At 46.5% G+C, this 16,208-nt stretch overlaps 1 protein-coding gene across 2 annotated transcripts in view; it reads right to left on the reverse strand.

The window, feature by feature from the left end:
• Nucleotides 1-16,208, reverse strand: part of LOC137316523 (dedicator of cytokinesis protein 2-like) — a 1,021,473-nt gene that overhangs the window by 612,896 nt on the left and 392,369 nt on the right. The window lies entirely within an intron of this gene.

Here is a 16,208-nt window from a genome sequence, read left to right on the forward strand (position 1 = left end):
GGGGAGGAGGTCAGGGAAGGGAGGGAGATGCGATGAAACTAAACGGTTTAAAAATAAGAGGTCTCCCATTTAAGACGGAGATGAGGAGAAATTTTTTCTCTCAGAGGGTCGTGAGTCTGTGGAACTCCCTTCCCCAGAGGGCGGTGGAGGCAGGGTCACTGAATATTTTTAAGGCTGAGTTAGATAGATTCCTGATTAACAAGGGAGTCAAAGGTTATAGTTGATAGATGGGAAAGCAGGGTTCAGGTCACAATCAGATCAGCCATGATCTTATCAAATGGCAGAGCAGGCTCGAGGGGCCAAATGGCCTACTCCTGCTCTTAACTCGTATGTCGTATGTTCCTGATCTAAAACCCTCTCCCTCACTATCTGTACTTCTCGTTTTGGGCTTTCTCTCTCTGTCTTCCCCTGTCACTCTTGTTCTTTCTCACTGTGCCAACTTTGTCTCCCTCTGTATCTTTCTCTCCTTGTCTTTCATTCTGTCTTTCTCTCCGCCCCTCTCAGATATCTCTCGCTCCCTCTTTCTTTTTATTGTTATGCTCTCGTCTTTCTCTGCCTCATACCTTTGCCACATGCCTTCTCTTTCTTCCCCGTCTCCCTCTCCCTATGTCTTTCTCTTGAATGTGATGCTACAAGCCTGCGGTGTGTGTGTGTGTCTCTCTCTCTATGTTTCTGGATCTCTATTCTTGCTTTGCCTTAATTCTCGTTCGTCAACTGGAATTTTCAGGCCTGCCGACATCGGGGGACCGTTAAGAGTGAGATTGACGATCAAAGAGCGAGATTGATCTCTAGCTCATTTGAACACGTAGTGCTGTGCTTACTTATCAGAATGAGTTATGTTAAGAGTGGCTGTACTTGTGGAGATCAGGGACTGAGACCTGATGAGAAATGGATAATATTTTTGCACCAGATGTTTGAACCAAGCAGCTCATTTCATTCATGGCCAATTCCTTTCAGCTCTATTCTTCATGTCGTTTATGGTTGGTGGGGGTGGCGAGGAGGTCAGGGTGGGAGGGAGATGCGATGTAACTAAACTGTTTAATATTTGAAGTTAACAGGAGCCCTTAGTGCAGTCTCAAGGGACAAGGTTTCCGAGCAATTCGCTGTGATCACTGGAATATTAAAAAGCAGGTGAGAAAGGACAGGGGCTTCGAAGAGGCTTTGACTATCTGTCACTTGAGCTGACAAGCAGAGATGAATTGGCTGCTCTCTAACTACAGACACGGTGCACACTTACAGCTAGCCTGCAAGGCATCGCAGGAGAGGAGTTCAGAATTAATCTCTCCTTCCCTCTGCTATGTCTGACACTTCTACAGAGTGCCATTGCAAAAAGCCCTTGCCTCCGACAGCTATTCACCTGTTCAATTTAAAGGCCAATGTTTTAAAAGGTCCAACCACAGTTAGTGAGACACCCCCCACTCCCCCGCCGTTCCGCCATATTGGACTGAGCGTGATTTGGTGGTTCAATGGCAAATCGTGCGAGCGATATGATGATCACACCTCTGAAAAAGATGTACTCATTTCCCGAGAGGAATGCCTTTTTGCTGCATCAGGATGTAGCTATGACATAATGGAAGCCTTGAGTGCATCTTGTCACAGTGTTTTGTCTTTTACCTTACGTTAAGTCGCCTTAATTACCAATGCATCGCCGCAGCTATAGCCATATGTTAGTGGGAGAAATAAAGAATGATTTCCAACAGGCCAAGGGGAGGAAGACCTGAGTATTGATTCATCGCTCACCATGTCTTACAATACTAGGGGTAATAAATAGAGCAAGTAAGAGGTTGGGACATTTTGGTAAATGAGTTGAACTCAAATCCCTGGAGGTCATACTGAAACTGTGCAGTGCTCTGGTCAGGCTGCACCTGGAGTATTGCCAGCAGTTCTGGCTGCTATGACACAAGGGGACCATTAAGGCCCTAAAGGGCAGTGCAGAGGAGAGCAATGAGACTGAACCATAAAGGCAAGGAAGTCATGATGAACCTTTGTTAAACACTGGTTCGGCCACAACTGGAATATTGTGTCCAGTTCTGGGCACCGCACTTTAGGAAAGATGTGAAGGCCTTAGAGAGGGTGCAGAAAAGATTTACTTCAATGATTCCAGGGATGAGGGACTTTAGTTACATGGATAGACTGAAGGAGCTGGGGTTATTCTTCTTGGAACAGCGAAGACTGAGAGGAGATTTAATAGAGGTATTCAAAATCATGAAGGGTCTAGACGGAATAGATAGAGAGAAACTGTACCCACTGGCGGACGGGTCAATCATAGAATCATAGAAAATTTACGGCACAAAAGGAGGCCATTTGGCCCATTGTGTCTGTGCCAGCCGAAAACGAGCCACCAAGCCTAATCCCACTTTCAAGCACTTGGTCCCTAGCCTTGTAGGTCACGGCACTACAGGTGGACATCCAGGTACTTTTTAAATGAGTTGCGGGTTTTTGTCTCGACCACCCTTTCAGGCAGTGAGTTCCAGACCCCCACCACCCTCTGGGTGAAAAAACTTTTCCTCAGCTCCCTTCTAATCCTTCTACCAATTACTTTAAATCTATACCCCCTGGTTATTGACCTCTCTGCTAAGGGAAATAGATCCTTCCTATCCACTCTATCTAGTCCTGGCATAATTTTGTACACCTCAATTAAATCTCTCCTCTGCTCCAAAGAGAACAACCCCAGCCTATCCAATCTTTCCTCATAGCTAAAATTCTCCAGTCCTGGCAACATCCTCGTAAATCTCCTCTGCATCCTCTCTAGTGCAATTACATCCTTCCTGTAATGTGGAGACCAGAACTATACACAGTACTCAAGCTGTGGCCTAACCAGTGTTTTATACAGTTCTAGAATAACCTCCCTGCTCTTATATTCTATGCCTTGGCTAATAAAGGAAAGTATTCCATATGCCTTCTTAACCACCTTATCTACCTGTCCTGCTACCTTCAGGGATCTGTGGACATGCACTCCAAGGTCCCTCATTTCCTCTACACCTCTCAGTATCCTCCCATTTATTGTGTACTCCCTTGCCTTTTTTGCCCTCCCCAAATGCATTACCTCACACTTCTCCAGATTGAAGTCCATTTGCCACTTTTCTGCCCACCTGACCAGTCCATTGATATCTTCCTGCAGACTACAGCTTTCCTCCTCACCATCAATCACACGACCAATTTTTGTATCATCTGCAAACTTCTTAATCATGCCACCTACATTTAAGTCCAAATCATTAATATATATCACAAAAAGCAAGGGACCTAGTGCTGAGCCCTGCGGAACCCCACTGGAAACAGCCTTTCAATCACAAAAACACCCTTAGACCATTACCCTTTGCTTCCTGCCACTGAGCAATTTTGGATCCAACTTGCCACTCTCCCTTGGATGCCATGGGTTTGTACTTTTTTGACCAGTCTGCCATGTGGGACCTTGTTAAAAGCCTTGTTAAAATCCATGTAGACTACATCAAAAGCACTACCCTCATCCACCCTCCTTGTTACCTCCACAAAAAATTCAATCAAGTTAGTCAGACACGACCTCCCCTTAACAAATCCGTGCTGACTGTCCTTGATTACTCCGTGCCTTTCTAAGTGACAGTTTATCTTGTCCCTCAGAATTGATTCCAATAATTTGCCCACCACCGAGGTTAGACTGACAGGCCTGTAATTACTCGGTCTATCCCTTGCTCGCTTTTTAAACAATGGTACAATGTTAGCAGTCCTCCAATCCTCTGGCACCATGCCTGTATGCAGTGAGGATTGGAAAATGATGGTCAGAGCCTCCGCTATTTCCTCCCTTGCTTCTTTTAACAGCCTGGGATACATTTCATCTGGCCCTGGTAATTTAGCTACTTTCAAAGATGCTAATCCCCTTAACACTTTCTCTCTCACTATGTTTATCCCATTCAACATTTCACACTCCTCTTCCTTAACTACAATGTCTGCATCGTCCCTCTCTTTTATGAAGACAGACGCAAAGTACTCATTAAGAACCATATCCACATCTTCTGCCTCCACACATAGTTTACCTTTTTGGTCTCGAATAGGCCCTACTCTTTCCTTAGTTATCCTCTTGCTCTTAATGTACTTATTAAACATCTTCGGGTTTTCCTTGATTTTACTTGCCAATATTTTTTTATGCCCTCTCTTTGCTTTCCTAATTTCCTTTTTAATTTCACCCCTGCACTTTCTATACTCCTCTAGGTTTTCTGTAGTATTGAATTCTCGGTGTCTGACATAAGCTTTCCTTTTCTGCCTTATCTTACCCTGTATGCTCCTTGACATGTCAAGCTCCTTGTCAAGAACCAGAGGGCATAGATTTAAGGTGATTGGCAAAAGAACCAAAGGCGACATGAGGAAAGACTTTTTTACACAGCGAGTGGTTAGGATCTGGAATGCACTGCCTGAGGGGTTGGTGGAGGCAGATTCAATCGTTGATTTCAAAAGGGAACTGTATAAGTACTTGAAAGGAAAAAATGTTCAGGGCTACGGGGATAGGGTGGGAGACTGGGACGAGCTGGGTTGTTCTTGCAGAGAGCCGACATGGACTCCTTCTGTACTGTAACCTTTCCATGATTCTATGATTCTTTGATATGTCAGAGGGAAGAGCTGCTTTGAACTGTTTGAGAAGGTAGGGCTCTTCGACCTCGAGATATTCTCTCACTGGTGAGCCTCGTGAGGGTATATTGACGAGATAAAGTAAATCCGAAACAATACTTTCAGATACCCCAGGACAGCAGGACATGAGGGCACAGGTTCATGGCTCTGAAGGAAAAAATTAGGATTTTTTTTTATTCGTTCATGGGATGTGGGCATCACTGGCAAGGCCAGCATTTATTGCCAATCCCTAATTGTCCTTGAGAAGGTGGTGGTGAGCTGCCTTCTTCTTGAATCGCTGCAGTCCGTGTGGTGAAGGTTCTCTCACAGTACTGTTAGGAAGGGAGTTCCAGGATTTTGACCCAGCAACGATGAAGGAACGGGGATATATTTCCAAGTCGGGATGGTGTGTGACTTGGAAATATATCCCCGGGTGGTGTTGTTCCCATGTGCCTGCTGCCCTTGTCCTTCTAGGTGGTAGAGGTTGGAGTTTGGGAGATGCTGTCGAAGAAGCCTTGGCGAGTTGCTGCAGTGCATCCTGTGGATGGTACACACTGCAGCCACGGTGCGCCGGTGGTGAAGGGATTGAATGTTTAGGGTGATGGATGGGGTGCCAATCATAGGAGCTTATAGGATAGTAATAGGAGCATATTTATTTACACAGAGAGTGATCAGCAGCTGGAATGTGTTGGCAGGAAGGGTAGTTGAGGTTGTAATGTCTTTTGGGGAAGGATACCCGCCGGCCTTACCCGGTCTGGCCTAAATGTGACTCCAGTCCCGCACCGATGTGGTTGACCCTTTACTGCCCTATGAAGTGGTCTAGCAAGCCACTCAGCTCTATCAAACTGCTTAGGATCAAGTAGAAGGCCCACCATCTCCACCTTCCCATGGCAACTAGGGATGGGCAATAAGTGCCGACCTTGCCAGCGTCGCCCACATCCCGAGAATTAATTTTTTTTAAATGGGGAGGTGGTAGAAAGAGGAAAGAACTTGTATTTATATAGCACCTGTCACATCCACAAAAGCCAATAAAGTATTTTTGAAATCTAATCACCGTTGAAATATAAGCAAACGTGATATTCTCGGAGGGTTGAGTGGAGAGGGGTTGATCAGGATTCTTGACCCGATTCTATCATGTGATCTTGTAATATCTTCATGCAGTGTCACTGCAAATTGTTTTTTCCTCACTGTCACTCAGAAGTGATGCCGGATTCCCCACCAGCTAGCTGGTGCAGACACTATCCAAGGTGGAACTGAGCCAGAAAGGTCCCAGGTCCTAGTCTATGCTGACTTAGCTAATCTCAGTTGGCTTGGTGGTTGGAGTGCTACTATTGGCTTCAGTGTCCCTGGGCTTGAGAGGGGTTCAAGGGAAAATAAATCATCCAGGATTCCTGATCACTATCCAGTGACTCCTTTTGGAATGTGTATGTGTGTGGGTACGGTAGCTTAGTGGTGCTGGTACTGGACTAGCAATCCAGAGGTTGTGAGTTCAAATCCCACCACAGCAATTTTGGAAATTGAAGTCATTAAACCTGGTCACTGTGGGCTGGCATCGGGTAAAATGACCATTAAAGCTGTCATATTATTGTAAAACCCCCTACCTGGTCTAGCCTACAAGGATATTTAGACTTGAAATGACTTGGCTTAACTTTCAGTGGGGAGTTTAGTTTGTATCTACTGTGCAAATCCAGCAATTTCACAGCTTTCAACGGTGAGGCAGACAGTGAGATGCAGTATTCACAAAGCTAATTGGCGGAGCAGGCTCGAGGGTCCGGATGGGCTACTCCTGCTCCTATTTCTGCTCCTATTTCTGCTCCTATTTCTTACGTTCTAATGACGGAGTGGCACAACTCGGACAGCAACTTTTGGATATTCGCATGTAACTGCGCATCTGCCCATTGCCTGAAATTGCTGGACCATTTACGCTCAATAACGGCGAGCACCAGTAGCCTTATTTTGATGGCAAAATCTGGCCCATTAGCAAAGGGAAATATTTCCAATCAATTCAATTTTTTTTGCTGTTTATTCATTCTCGGGATGTGGACGCCTCTGGCAAGGCCGGCATTTATTGCCCAACTCTAATTACAACTGAGAGGCTTGCTAGGCCACTTCAGAGGGCACGTTGGTGTGGGACTAGAGTCACATGTAGGCCCAGACTGGGTAAGGACAGCAGGTTTCCTTCCCTAAAGAGTATTAGTGAACCAGCTGGGGTTTTACTGCAAGCCGACAGCCTCATGATCACTTTTACTGGTACCTGCTTTTTATTTCCAGATTCTTTCAAAATGAAATCAAATTCTCAAACTGCCATGGTGAGATTTGAACCCATCTGGATTATTAATCCAGGGCCTCTGGATTACTAGCCCAGGATCATAATCACCACACTACTGTACCCTTATATTTCCTTCAGCTTGAGGGGGCAATCACTTGAATATTTGAAGGAGCTTCATGCCATAATTAAAAAAACATGGTTAATGCCAAGATTATACCTGATCAATTTGTATTAAAACTTTCTTTACTTAAAGAACCTGTTTTACTAAAAAAAAAACATTTTATTGGCCTGCTGCCTCTCTTTTGCATTCTCCTTACTTTCCTGTTTCTCACAGGTTATCTGGGCTACCATTTTGGAATCAGGACACTGAGCAGCAAGGCTATCCCAGCACGCAGTTGGTGCAGCACTGCAACGACCTATATATTTAAAAATCACGATTTATAAAGCTTCCCATAAAAACAGATGGTAGGCAGATGATTCATTGGGAGCATCCAGTCAACGTGAAGCTGCTGCTAACAAGGCTCGACGTGGACTAGGGTATATCTCAAGGGCATTTGAGTGTAGGTTGAACCAAGCTTCTCTAACCTTGAGGCCACATTTAGAATATTGAGTGTAAATTTGGGCTTCTCACCGTCAAAAGCACTTTCATGCATCCGTGAGGGTTCAGAGAAGAGTGATGAATCTAGGAATCGTTCTAACTTCCGAAGAGACTCACAAAACTGAATGCGAGTTGATGCTTTTAAAAGAATGACAGCCATGTCGCTGCTCGAAGGATTGGTGGGTAAAATATACTGACTGGTGTGATATGGAGGCAGATAGGCGGGGCTGTAGGTTTCTACAGACAGGTGAGCTTAAAGGGCCAAACGGGTTCTGGCATCTAGGAACAGGAGCAGGCCATTCAGCCCCTCTTGCCTGCTGATAAGATCTGCACTAATGTTTGCTTTCTTTGGACAACAGAAGATTAAGAGAAGGCATGATGGAGGTTTCAGAATTCTTGGACGGATAGACATTACAAGCAATATTATTCATTTGGGCTCGGGACAAGAGGGCATGAACAGACTTGAAACGAGAAGCATCTTTTGTCTCACAGAGTGGTGAAGATGTGGAAAAACGTTAATGCTTTACAAAATGGCGGGAGGAGCAAACAGTCAGTAGCAGGATTGAGCATTGGAATATTACATAAATCTAGAAATGATTAGAAAATATTCTGGAGCTTTGCTCGACTTATCTTTAGGTGTTAGGAAACTGTGCAGAGCCTTTCCTCAGGGTTTGGGTAAAGTCCATGAAAGGGCTGGTTTTTTTTAATGGGAAGAAATGAGCTTTTACGGGTCAAATTCCCTTTCCTTTGCTCCATTGCCAGGTTGACCTCCTTCATGTCTGGTCCCAGGCACCGGATACGGGCAGGTCTACCCAACTGCCAGGAAACTCAAAGAAGAAGCAATCCTGGTCCTCAGCTGCCTAGGCCCTAAGCTCCGCAATTTCCCGGAAAAATTGAGCCCTATAAGTGTGCAATGCTGAATCAAAGTGATAGACACTATTTTGGGACTTAACGCTCAGCTCAACGCGCGGTCTTAACCCCGACCATCTGAATGTGTCTTAGAATGCCTGGAGGACCCCCCCACCTGCGCTATTTAATGGGACCATGCAGGATTTACAGGTTAGTGGCTGGATTATTGCTTCTGGCTGGCAAGACATTTGTAACTGTTTTTGGAGGTCTCCTAACTTGAATACTAGGACGCGGGGACATAGCCTGACATTTAGAGCCAGGACATGCAGGAGTGAAGTTTGGAAATGCTTCTACACGCAAAGTGTGGGAGAAGTTTGGAACGCTCTTCTGCAGACGGCAGTTGATGCTAGCTCAATTATGAATTCTAAATCTGAGATTGATAGATTTCTGTGAATCAAGGGTATTAAGGGATGTGGGGCTAAGGTGAGTATATGGAGTTAGGTCACAGGTCCGCCATGATCTCATTGAATGCCGGAACAGGCTCAAGGGGCTAAATACCACCGCCACTTGCTGCCTCCTGATATGTGCCATCTTCTCCTGCAAGAAAGCGGGACGTGTGTCTGGATGATGTGCCTGTCATGGTTGAAAAGCTGGCAGTGTGTGGCCCGTGAGTTGTGGGTGGGCGGCTTGCAACAGTGGTAATGTGTAAGGATGAGAGGAGGCATCTGATTGGAAGAGTTGAGTACTGATTGAAAGAGTTTGTTGGTATGTGGGTGATGGGGGGTGTAGTGTGTGGAGCAGTGGATGCGGCCAGTGGTGCAGTTGGTAGGAGACGCCACTTGACAGTTGACCTCACTCACCTTGGCCACTCATGTCAAAGCATTGAACTTCTTCCTGCACTGCATCCACGTTCATGATGCTGTGCGCTTGGCATTGACTTCATCCCCCGCTGCCTCCCACTGCCTTTTGGGTATACATCTGGAGGGCCTCTTGGCCTCCCTTCCCCTTCATCGATATAAGATGTCCCTCCTTCTATCCACCTCTTGCACCAAGGCCTCTAGTGCAGCAGCAGAGAACCTTGGTGCATGCTCTCTCACAGGCCTGGTACAAACTCAGATCAGCAGATTGGTGAGGTCTGGCATGCAGATTGGAGGATGTGGGATTTAGTAGTGCGCAACCTTTATTCAATGTTTTAACATAACTGATCATGTGTAAACATAGGGATGGGTCTGTGTTTTGCATGTGCTATGTCTGATCTCCGTTCAGTCTCCGTGCAGACAGCAGACTGTTATTTTCAGCAAATAACAGGTACCAGCTACCTTTTAGAGATTTTAAGGGACAGCCTGCCTTTAAGAGATTGGGGCTCCCCTGCTGGTGGAAAGTGCAAATTGCATCGAATACTCGTGTGAACACTGATTCGGAACGCTGCTTGAAGGTAAGTCCTCAGGCCTCACGAAAGTCTCATCCTGCCTGCACAGGGGCCACTGGGCGCGCGGGGTAATAGCGGATCGTGCCACCCCCGCCCAATAATAGGCCCTAACCAATTTCTCCCCCCAGATTCCATCCTCAGTCTGTGCTGGTCTCAGTCAAGCAGCAATAGGGGAACTATTCAGTGTTCACTGTGCTGCGATCTCTCCAATGCTCTAATAAACTTGCTCTCACACTTAAGGTGAGGTTTGGGAGACGTGTGTCAGCAAGGGACAGCTCTCCCATGGGAGGACGAGAAAAGAGGAACAAGAAGTGGTCTATAATTCTGCTCGTGCTTTGACCTGGGGAATATACTTCCCTCTGAGCAGCCTTTAAATAGTAGCGCGAGGCTTGTGGTCTAATTGAAGTGTTTGTGCCCGATCAGAGAACAGTGCAGTTGCATCCACAGAGAAGCCAATCGGAATCCTGCAGGCACTGCCGCTCTCTGCTCCACATACTGGATGACACAATATTGGACCAGAATGCAAGGAAAAGAAAGTTGCAATTACATCTAGTCACAGCTCAAAGTGTCATACACGCAGCAAAAAAAATGATACTTCCAACTGATTGCCTCAGATATCATATTCACAAAACAGCAAGAAATCACGACTGAGCAAGCTAGTCATTCCCTGCTGGTTTTTCTGACGTCGATAACCTGGCCTCTCCATAAGCGCTGAGATTTTACAAGCAGTTGCTAACCTACGGAAACTTCCCTCAGCAATTAGCTTCTGTACTGCCTGGTTACAACACTCCCCCATAGGGGAGGAACAGACTCGATTAAACACACCTCCTTCTTTGCAACTCAGCAGCACAACTGTGCTCGGACTGCCCAAGAACAACTCCGTGGAGGATCAGCTAACAAATGGATAAATTTGTTTGTGGGTGAGTCAAAGGTAGAGGCTGATATAAAGTACGCAACAGCACATTTGCTCTTAATTAAGAAAAGATGAAAAAAAAAATCAATATCACCATCATTGACTCGAGGAATTTATAGTTGGTTATGAAAAGTTGAAAACTTTTGGAATTCTAAACCAGCTAGCATCGCAGTTATGCGCAATGTCTTCTGTCCAATATTTTATTCATTAATGTTATATGAAGACCCTCCAACGCCTTCTCAAGGGCAACTAGGGAAGGGCAGTGGCGCCCACATCCCGAGAATGAATTAAATGTAAATGTTCCCATTAATCTGCCAGCTCTTTTATTTGGATAGAACTCAGAACGGATTTGCATTAAGTGGAATGAAATTATTCTGACTGTGATGTGATGAGAATTATATAGATGCAGAGGTAAGGAGTAACCAAAGGTAAACAGGCACAAAAAGGCAAATGGGTTGAAATCACACAGTGTGATAATAGCAAGGAATGAGTTAATGGGATCGATTTTAACCCCCCCTCCCCCTTGCCCCGTGAGAATGGTGTGTAGGGAGGGGGTTAAAATCAGGCCGATTCGACTTATCGGCCTGAGGTCACTCCGTTCCCGCCCGGCTCCATCTTACCTTCATCAACTTTGATGTCGGCCGAGACTTCCGCTGCAGGCAAACGAGGGCCTAATTTAAAAGTCGAGGCCCATTTATCTCATTGGTGCCACGATGTGATTTATAAGACGACTCAGATGGAGGCCCGCCAGATAAAGGGGATGCAACAGAAAGGCCAGAAGAGGCCAAGCTGGGTAATATTTTTTATTCTTCGGTCGGAATCCTTGGGAGCCAGGAGGAGCAGGAAGAAATGCTTGGGCCTCTCCTGCCCAGGCTCACCCTCTCCCTCCTTTAATTCCTGATGAAAGCAGCGGACGAGGAATTTCACATGGACCTGTCAATGATTTCAGCTTCGACGTCCCATTGTATGGAACCACCTCCCTAAACCCCTCTGCCTCTCCACTTCTGTCTCCGCCTTTAAAAACCTTCTCAGAACCCATTTCTTTAACCAGGCTTTCACTCTCTCTTTCTATCTTGATGTCCGTTTTACATAAAACCCACCTGTGAAGTGCCTTGTGATATTTTGTTACCTTAAAGGAATTATGCTCATTCAAGGTGTAGATTTATAAGGATGATACCAGATCTGAGAGGTTATACCTATCAGGAAAGACTGAACAGACTAGGGCTCTTTTCTCTAGAAAAGTGAAGGCTGAGTCGTGATCAGAATTAGAGATCTTTAAGATTATGAAAGGGTTCAATAGGGTAGAAGTAGAGAAGATGTTTCCACTTGTGGGGGAGACCAAAACTGGGGGCCATAAATATAAGACAGTCGCTAATAAATCCAGTCGGGAATTCAAGAGAAACTTCTTTATCCAGAGAGTGGTTAGAGTGCGGAACTCGCTACCACAAGGAGTAGTTGAGGCGAACAGCATAAGGGGAAGCAAGACAAGTACATGAGAGAGAAAAGAATAGAATGATAAGCTGATAGGGTTAGATGTAGTAGGATGGAAGGAGGCTCCAGTGCAGCATAAACACCGGCATGGACCTATTGGGCTGAATGGCCTGTTTTGGTGCGATGCATTCTATGTAATTTTGTAATAGCGCAGGGAGCAATTTCAACCCCAAAGGTACACCTCAGCCCAGTCTTTGATGGATCCACTCTGGTTTTATCTTGTACAATCTCCTCCGATCTCATGTGGGACTCTCACAAGCTTCTCCTGCTTCCAAGAAGTTCATGCTCTCCTCAACCATTCTTAAAAGGACAAACCCGCATGTAATTAGCACCTTAACACCTTATTTCGGAAATGTCTTTAAGCGCTTCACATATAAAGGATTGCTTTGAAATGTTGTTGGGCGGCTAAATGCAACAACCATTTTGCAGACAGCACTCTCTCACAAATAGCAATGAGATAAATAACTGGTTAATCTTTCTTTATCCGGTGGTTAAGAAAGGAATATTGGTCAGGATTCTATGATGTGGAGATGCCGGTGATGGACTGGGGTTGACAATTGTAAACAATTTTACAACACCAAGTTATAGTCCAGCAATTTTATTTTAAATTCACAAGCTTTCGGAGATTTTCTCCTTCCTCAGGCAAATGTTTCAAGAGCTCCTTGAAGCCTACGCATTTATACATATTGAACAATACATGGTGTTTACAGACTGCCCCTGCAACTGCCCGTTGCCAAAGATACACAAAGCCAACACACCCGGACGTCCCATCGTATCAGGCAACGGAACCCTGTGTGAGAACCTCTCTGGATACATCGAGGGCATCCTGAAACCCATCGTACAGGGAACCCCCAGCTTCTGTCGTGACACTACAGACTTCCTACAAAAACTCAGTACCCACGGACCAGTTGAACCAGGAACACTTCTCACCACGATGGACGTCTCGGCACTATACACCAGTATCCCCCACGATGACGGCATCGCTGCGACAGCATCAATACTCAACACCAACAACAGCCAATCTCCGGAAGCCATCCTACAACTCATCCGCTTCATCCTGGATCACAATGTCTTCACCTTCGATAACCAGTTCTTTACCCAAACACACGGAACAGCCATGGGGACCAAATTCGCACCCCAATACGCCAACATTTTCATGCACAAGTTCGAGCAGGACTTCTTCACTGCACAAGACCTCCAACCAACACTATACACCAGATACATCGACGACATTTTCTTTCTATGGACCCACGGCAAGGAATCACTAAAGAGACTACACGATAACATCAACAAGTTCCATCCCACCATCAAGCTCACCATGGACTACTCCTCAGAATCAGTTTCTTTCTTGGACACATGAATCTCCATCAAAGACGGGCACCTCAGCACCTCACTCTACCGCAAGCCCACGGACAACCTCACGATGCTCCACTTTTCCAGCTTCCACCCTAACCACGTCAAAGAGGCCATCCCCTATGGACAGGCCCTGCGAATACACAGGGTCTGCTCAGACGAGGAGGAACGCGATGGACACCTACAGACGCTGAAAGACGCCCTAGTAAGAACGGGATATGAGGCTCGACTCATCGATCGACAGTTCCGAAGGGCCACAGCAAAAAATCGCATAGACCTCCTCAGGAGACTAACACGGGACGCAACCAACAGAGTACCCTTTGTCGTCCAGTACTTCCCCGGAGCGGAGAAACTACGCCATGTTCTCCGCAGCCTTCAACATGTCATCAATGAGGACAAACACCTCGCTATGGCCATCCCCACACCTCCACTACTCGCCTTTAAACAGCCACCCAACCTCAAACAGACCATCGTTCGCAGCAAACTACCTAGCTTTCAAGAGAACAGCGTCCACGACGCCACACAACCCTGCCACGGTAACCTCTGCAAGACATGCCAGATCATCGACACAGATACCACCATCACACGAGATGACACCACCCACCAGGTGCATGGTTCATACTCCTGTGACTCGGCCAACGTTGTCTACCTCATACGTTGCAGGAAAGGATGCCCCAGAGCATGGTACATTGGCGAGACCATGCAGACGCTGCGACAACGGATGAACGGACACCGCGCAACAATCGCCAAACAGGAGGGTTCCCTCCCAGTCGGGGAACACTTCAGCAGTCATGGACATTCATCCACCGACCTTCGGGTAAGCGTACTCCAAGGCGGCCTTCGAGACACACGACAACGCAAAATCGTCGAGCAGAAATTGATAGCCAAGTTCCGCACCCATGAGGACGGCCTCAACCGGGATCTTGGGTTCATGTCACGCTACACGTTACCCCACCAGCGAACAAATGTTATCTGTTTTTAATATAATGGGTCATTTGCTGGCTCTCTCTGCCTTCCGGATGTTTCTGCCTCTCTCTGTGTTTTTTTTTCTCTGTTTTTTTTCCCTGTTTGTTTTTTTGTTGAATGTGTATTCGGGGGTTCTGCAGGTGACACCTCTCTGTCTGAACACGGTGATTGCCTTGGCAACGGGCAGTTGCAGGGGCAGTCTGTAAACACCATGTATTGTTCAATATGTATAAATGCGTAGGCTTCAAGGAGCTCTTGAAACATTTGCCTGAGGAAGGAGAAAATCTCCGAAAGCTTGTGAATTTAAAATAAAATTGCTGGACTATAACTTGGTGTTGTAAAATTGTTTACAATGGTCAGGATTCTGGGGAGGGAGGTTCCTCAAAGTGATTTGAGTCGCTTTTGTATCTTTGTAAAACTTTTTGCAGCGGCTGATGGCCTGTAGAGGGAGCTACGTGCTTTGTGGCTCTGCTCATTTGCTTACCCATTGGTGTAAAACCCATGTAAAATCCGTGTAAAACAGGTGAACGACACAGAAATCGCTGGGCAGCCTTTGAAGACACTATTCAGGCTGCATGCTGAAGTCATACAGTTAAAAAGTGCCCTTATTTGGTGCTGACCTATTCACTCAGGTGAAGATTACGTACAGTCAAGCAGGGCCGAAGAGAGTCAATGTGTTGTCATGTTGCATGGATTAAGGAAATGTTTTTTTTATTTCCAAAAAGAGAGAAGGAGGTCAGGCTGTAGTGTCAAAGGTAGACTTATGAGGTGATCCCTGATGTCCATGGCAGCTGTCACTGAGGACTGCTCCGTACGGTTCAGGAACCAATGGACCAAGGTTCATTTTGATGGTCTGCTCAATGTAGTTCCAGAACCAATAGATCAAGTGCCTCCTCCTCAGTGCTGCCAATGTGCCAAACTTCCTCAAGTGTCTCTTTGAGAAGGGCAAAGCAGGCTATAACTATTCTAGACACCCAACCTGCAGCCTCCCTTACAGACCTGTTCATCAGCCAACACGTGCTTTTAACATACCGATGGTCCTCTCGATGACCAGTCCAGTAGAGGTGTGTGCCTTGCTGTACCTCTCCTCTGCTGCTGTTTGAGCCACTGATTGGAGTCATTAGCCATGGGAGGAGGGGGGCGGGGAGGGGGAGGGAGGGAAAGGCTTTGTCACCCAGAAACCATCTGGTGATTTGATTCTCTTTCCAACTAGGCCAGCCACATAAATACTGTGACTACAAGAGCAGGTCAGAGGCTGGGTATTCTGTGGCGAGTGACTCACCTCCTGACTCCCCAAACCCTTTCCACCATCTGCAAGGCACAAGTCAGGAGTGTGATGGAATACTCTCCACTTGCCTGGATGAGTGCAGCTCCAACAACACTCAAGAAGCTCAACACCATCCAGGACAAAGCAGCCCACTTGATTGGCACCCCATCCATCGCCCTAAACATTCACTCCCTTCACCCCCGGCGCACTGTGGCTGCAGTGTGTACCATCCACAGGATGCACTGCAGCAACTCGCCAAGGCTTCTTCAACAGCACCTCCCAAACCCGCGACCTCTACCACCTAGAAGGACAAGGGCAGCAGGCACATGGGAACAACACCACCTGCACGTTCCCCTCCTGACACCATCCCGACTTGGAAATATATCGCCGTTCCTTCATCGTCGCTGGGTCAAAATCCTGGAACTCCCTTCCTAACAGCACTGTGGGAGAACCTTCACCACACGGACTGCAGCGATTCAAGAAGGCGGCTCACCA

This window comes from Heptranchias perlo, chromosome 1, assembly GCF_035084215.1.
Source record: "Heptranchias perlo isolate sHepPer1 chromosome 1, sHepPer1.hap1, whole genome shotgun sequence".
Lineage (NCBI taxonomy): Eukaryota > Metazoa > Chordata > Chondrichthyes > Hexanchiformes > Hexanchidae > Heptranchias > Heptranchias perlo.